This window comes from Poecile atricapillus, chromosome 30, assembly GCF_030490865.1.
Source record: "Poecile atricapillus isolate bPoeAtr1 chromosome 30, bPoeAtr1.hap1, whole genome shotgun sequence".
Lineage (NCBI taxonomy): Eukaryota > Metazoa > Chordata > Aves > Passeriformes > Paridae > Poecile > Poecile atricapillus.
In genome coordinates, this window is record NC_081278.1 from 4,495,096 (window position 1) to 4,501,113 (window position 6,018).

Genomic DNA, 6,018 nt, shown 5'->3' on the forward strand with positions numbered 1-6,018 from the left:
TCGATCTCGGTGGGGCACGGTGGCTGGCAGCCGGGGGCAGACATCGGCCGGGGGCGCCTCTGTCGTTGTCCAAGCCTCGTTCGAGGCTTTACCCCCGGCACTTCTCCGAGAGTCCCGAAGACCAGGTGCCCGGTCGGCCGAGGTTGGCGGTGCCCCATTCCCTGCTCCCGACCCGCTGTTGCCAGGTGTGAGAGACCCATGTGTCGGAAAGGGGCTGCGGGGGGCGCACGGCCTTGCCTTCAGCTTTGCCCAGGTTTTGCCGCTCCAGGGGCTCAGTGACGGGAGACCTCGCCCGACGGGAGTCGCGGGGCCAGAGTGGAGGTGCCCCGTCCCCCGCCCCGAGTTGTTGTGGCCCTTGTCCCCTGTAGCAGTAGGGCATGGCGGCACGGAAGATTTTGGGATGTAACAGAAAGTTAGTAACCGCCCTTCTCTACAGAGTACGGTAATGACCCCTGCAATTAGCCAATAGCATTTAGCTGTGATGAAAGCAGATGGGAGTAACACAGTGACCCTCGGTTATAAAATGTCAAATTCTCCTGCAATAAATGCCGTTTCTTCGTCATCCATCACATTGATGTCTTGTGGGTAGAACGGTCCGAGTGGCCAAGGGGGGCCACCGTGCTGGCTTCTGAACCAGGGTGTCTGCCTTGCTTTAAAGGCCACATATGGTGCCGAAAACCCGGGAAAAATTCCAAAAGCGGGATTCAAACCCAGAAAGCGAGGATTACCTAGAATACAGAAGCAGTGGCCAGGACAGCTGGGCTGATCCTGGCGAGGGAGACGTTCCTGCATCCTGAACGAAGATGGAATCCTTGATAAAGGTCGTATCTGAATTACATAAGCAGTGGGGGGTAGATTGCAAATCTAAGGATTTTATTTTTGCTATTGTAAGGCTTTGGTTTATTGGGGTCATAAATCAGCTTGTAAATTCTTCTCTCTCCATTTTTCCTCTCTGCGAGAGTATGCAGAGAATGTGAGGAAAGATAAGAGCAGAGCTGCAGCAGCAGAGCGGGCAGTTCACCCCCCCACTCCCTCTCTAAGAAAAAGCACCGGGATAATACCCAGTTTGTTACAAAGTCATGATTTATTGGGTTTTCAAAATGTTTTTATATACCCTTTTGGAATGAATTTTGTGTTTTAAGTAATTATGAGTTTATGCAGTTGCAGTTTTTAGGATTTTACTAAAGAAATTACTGTGGTTCCTTGAAAGTCAAAAAAAAAAAGGGGTGTTTAAGGTGAATATTAACAGAAGTTGCCTTGCAATAATTAGTTTTAAAACCTAAGGTTAAAATATGGTGTGTTTTACAGCTTCTAAGAAAACCTTCCAATTAATGTTATCTACAGAAAAGATTTGTGGTTTAAAAAATAATTAGTTAAGAGAACTTTACTGTACAAGACAAAGTTAAGTTAGAGTATATATTATCTATTTGCTTGTTTTTCCACAATTTTAATAAGGTAATTTCAATGTGAGTCCTTTTGTTATATAAAACACATATAACTGTATATATACCAATTTGGATTTTGGATTTTAGTTTAAAAATTGGACTTGATGTTCCTGAAAAGTGCTACAAAAGCTGAATGGCAACTTGCCAAATCCTGTGTTGTTGTGGTTTTTCTCTAGAAAAACTGCACTTTAAAATCCTAACCAATTTAAGCATATACTAGGCAAATTCCTGTTATGAATAAGTATTTTTAGTAACATCTGCAGTTATTGGGAGTTATTCTCAAAGCAAGATGACATAGAATTGTGATGGATTTGTTACATTTTTATAATCTTTATAGTGAATCCATGTTATTGTTATATTGTGTTTAAAAGGTATATATCAAACTTTTAGTTGCTTTTTGTAGTAACAGAATAAGATTAAGATATGGTTTTATTTAATACAGATTAAGTGTTAATAGAATTAAGGATAGTCAAGTTTTATTATGTTTAGGCTTGAATGTTTTTAAATTAAGTTTTATAACTTGGATATTCTTTTAAGGTTAAGTTTTGTTATTTCCTTTTGTCATAATTAATTTTTATTAGGTTTAAATATTGTTTAATTTGAATTGTTTTATGTTTTATTGGAGACACTTGTCTAAACTGCAAAGTATAGTTATTTTCCTAGAGAAATGAAGATAGCTACAACTGAAACAGCTGTCATAGAACGCTGATGAACACCTGCTTGTGGATAGAAGTGAATCCAGTCTGTGACACCCTTGACTTCATCGGGAGTTCTGTTGTTCGTTGCAATCTCTGCAGTTTTTGTTTGTTATAGCTTTCTTATTTTTCAGTGTTTCCAGAATTTTAAGAAGATGTACCATTGCTGAGGATCAGCTGCCATGGGAGAGGCTTCCGATTAAACCAACTGCTGAATGGTTTCATTGGTCTGGTACCTAAAGCTTCTGATCATTTGCTTTGTACGAATGCATTTTAACAGTTTGCTGTGCTGTAAGCATCTCATAGCTGCTACTATTGAAAACTTTGTTTTAGAAATATGTTAAGAGGCATCTTTCCAGTTTAAAGCCTAGGTCCTGGCCAAGCCTTGACTTTACCTGGACAGAATGTTTGCCAGCAGATCCAGATGTTTTCTGTACCAAATCAGTATTTGAGTCACTTTTTGACTCAGCAATTTGACCCTATTAATATGACAGCTAGATCAATTTTGAAGTGGGCTTGGAGAATCATTTCCAGAGGTGATTATCCAATCCTTCATTGATGATTTTTTGTTTCTGTTTGTTTGCTAACTATGGGATGCTGGTGCAGTGTTTTAGTAATTAATAGTAGTTTTATATTATATATGTTATTAATAATGTTTAAGATATAATTGATTTTTAACTAGTATAAGTTCTTATTAATTGTGTATATGGTTTTGTGTTGATGTTGATGTTTATAACAGAAGTACATCTCATTTTTATTTTTTTTTAAGAAAATGGGGGAAGTTGATGCCCTAAAAGCATTTAATTAGTGTAATTCATTAACTTCAAGGAGAGAAGTGTCTGTGTTTTGTTGGCAGGTTCAAAAAGGTCACCTGTCCATCTGACCAGACTGTCTGCCTCTGAACACACGAGATCCAGTGAACAGAGAAGTCGCCACACAGCCTTGGTACTTCAGACGTGGATCAGAAGTGGAGCTGTCAGGACACAGTTGTGTCTGAACACTACACAGACAGTTGCCAATAGAAATTTTATGTTGTTGTTATGATGTTGTGTCTCTACCAATTTTTCAGTTATCTTCTGTTTTAAGATTTAGAAGGATCTGAAGAACAACTTGAACATCGAAGCCCTCAGTCACCGATCAGCTGCCAGCTGACATCACGGGAGCAGTGAACGTTTACAAGACTGAATCGTGTTAGAGAAATTCTGTAGAAGATCTAAGAAAAATGTAGAGACTTCATCTAACTTTATATAAAGCAAATTGTAGTTGTGTGTTTACCTTTTCAGCAAATTGCTTTCATGCTTAGACTACATATATACCAGAGCACGTGTCTTAAAAGTAGTTAGATAATAGTTTAAGGTAAAGTGTCTAGCCTGTGTAGTAATTGTTATATTAGTATAAAGCATAAGTATTCCCCCTTCAAGAGGTAGTGTAAGCATCTTTGAAAGTTCATTTAATGTTAAAGCTTTAGCTGTGAGTTTGCAAGTATGGTGTCATTTCCATGGTAAGCTGCTTATAGTAATTGTGCTGTTTATAGTCATGACCAACTGTCTGCTAACTAACATCCAAAAGTGACAGAACATATGGGTCACTCTGGTCCACTGAACTGGCCAAAGGTCAATGTGTTTGAGCCCAGCCACCAACCCAGGCAAAGACTACTGCTGCCAACTAGGGTATTGGTTTTGTGGCTATTGGGAGTGCGAAACAATAGTCCTGAGTAACAGGTGGGCACCACCAAAAGCAGACGAGTTTCTGCAAGTAACCTGGGGTCCGGCAGGCTGTATACGTCCCAGTTTCAACTCCATAGGGCAAGTGTTTTATGGGTTTTATGATGATCACTTTAAAGTCTGTCATCAAATGATCATGCAGGTGCTGCAGCCAGCAGATGTAGGTTGGACCACCGGAAGGATGTGGTCAGTATTCTTGCACAAGCCTGGCAAAGATCCTGGTGAAGTAGTACAAATTATCCGACTCCCTGTCATGACACCTGAAGCAATTGGCCCCAGCCTTGTGGTACAAGCTGAGAACCCACAATCTAATAGTCTGTACCCGCTGCATAAGTGAGAAACTTCTCCCCAAAGATCTGAAGCCACTGCTTTCGATTTGCTCTATTGAATGTTAGATGCCACCTTTTTACCTCTAAATCAATCCAACCCCAATGCCACAGAATCCTGCTGGCTGTGCAATGACACACAGCCTCCTTACTATGAGGCTGTGGCCCTTAACAACCAGCCGATGTGGACTAATGCGGAAGCCCCAGTCCAGTGCCGCAGTGAGTCATCTTCTCGCAGAATCACCATCAGCCACATGACAGGGCAAGGGTTTTGTGTGGGCAAAGCCACTGTTGTTGACAAAAAAGTCTGTGCGAAATGGGCAATCGCCCCCTTGTCTGGCATGTGGGTTTGCAACCGCAGTGGGCTAAGCCCTTGCATCTATACCCAGAGCTTTAACTCCTCCGTTGACTTTTGTGTATTAGCTATTATCATCCCCAGGGTCCTATACCACTCCGGAGAAGAAGTGAACCAGTACCTTGAGCGGGCAGGCCGCCTTCAGAAAAGAGAGCTGTTGACAGGACTGTCAATAGCAATGCTGCTCGGCTTGGGAGCGACCGGTGCAGCCACAGGTGTCTCCGCCCTGGTAACCCAGAGTCATAGTCTCTCTCAGCTACAGATGACTGTAGATGAAGATCTACAGAGAATTGAGAAATCCATATCCTTTCTAGAAAAGTCAGTCTCCTCACTCTCTGAAGTTGTTTTGCAGAACAGGCGAGGTCTTGACCTTCTGTTCATGCAGCAAGGAGGCCTCTGCATCGCCCTGAACGAAGAATGCTGCTTCTATGCAGACCACACCGGAGTAGTGAGAGACACCATGGCAGAGCTACGAGACAGGCTGTCTCAACGAAAAGCAGAGAGAGAAGCCCAGCAAAACTGGTTCCAATCCTGGTTCGATCAATCTCCATGGCGGACCACCCTGGTGTCTACCCTGACTGGACCAGTTGTGATGATTTTACTTGTGCTGATCTTTGGACCATGTATTTTAAATAAGATTGTGTCTTTTGTTAAGAGCCAACTAGAAAAAGTTAACATTTTGTTTATAGAAAGGCAACAGATGCTTTAAAATATATTTAGTTATTGCATGTGCTTTATATTTACCAATGAAAGCTGTAGTATCTATTTTATAAGCTTTTAGTTTTTAACTAAGTATAATGTATCCTATATTTTATTCAATTTTATATTATTAATTTTTAAAACAAAACAAAACAAAACAAAACAAAACAAAAAGAAAACCTTTTTTAATATAGATAAGTAGATAAAGTGTTTAGAGATACATATATAAAAATAACATTAGAATTTTTAAGACTAACACACCTTACATTTTATCAAATTAGTTATTCATAGAGAGAGGGGATATGCTGTAGTTAAGGCCTGGCGGTGCGGAAGAACTCGGGATGTAACGGAAAGCTAGGGTAGCAAGGCCTCTTGCAATTAGCCAATAGCACCTAGGTGTGACGTATGTAGATGGTACTAACACAGTGAACATAGGCTATAAAATGTTAAGTTTCCCTGCAATAAATCGCCATATTTGCCATCCATCACATTGATGTTGTGGAGTATGGACCGAGCGGCTGAGAGTGACCGCCGTGCTGGAGTTGATCGGGGTGCTTTTCTTGCTTGAAACCCAACAGCACATATGACATTAATCGAAAGTTTTCGGGGTATCAATTCCTTTTGTTTTTAAAAGTGAGATGTACTTTTCTCATGCATATTAATATCAACACAAAACTATACAGATAATGAATGAAAAACTTACAGCAGTCAGAAATCAGTCAGATAATAAACATAATTAATAACATATGTGATACAGAATTACTATTAACCACT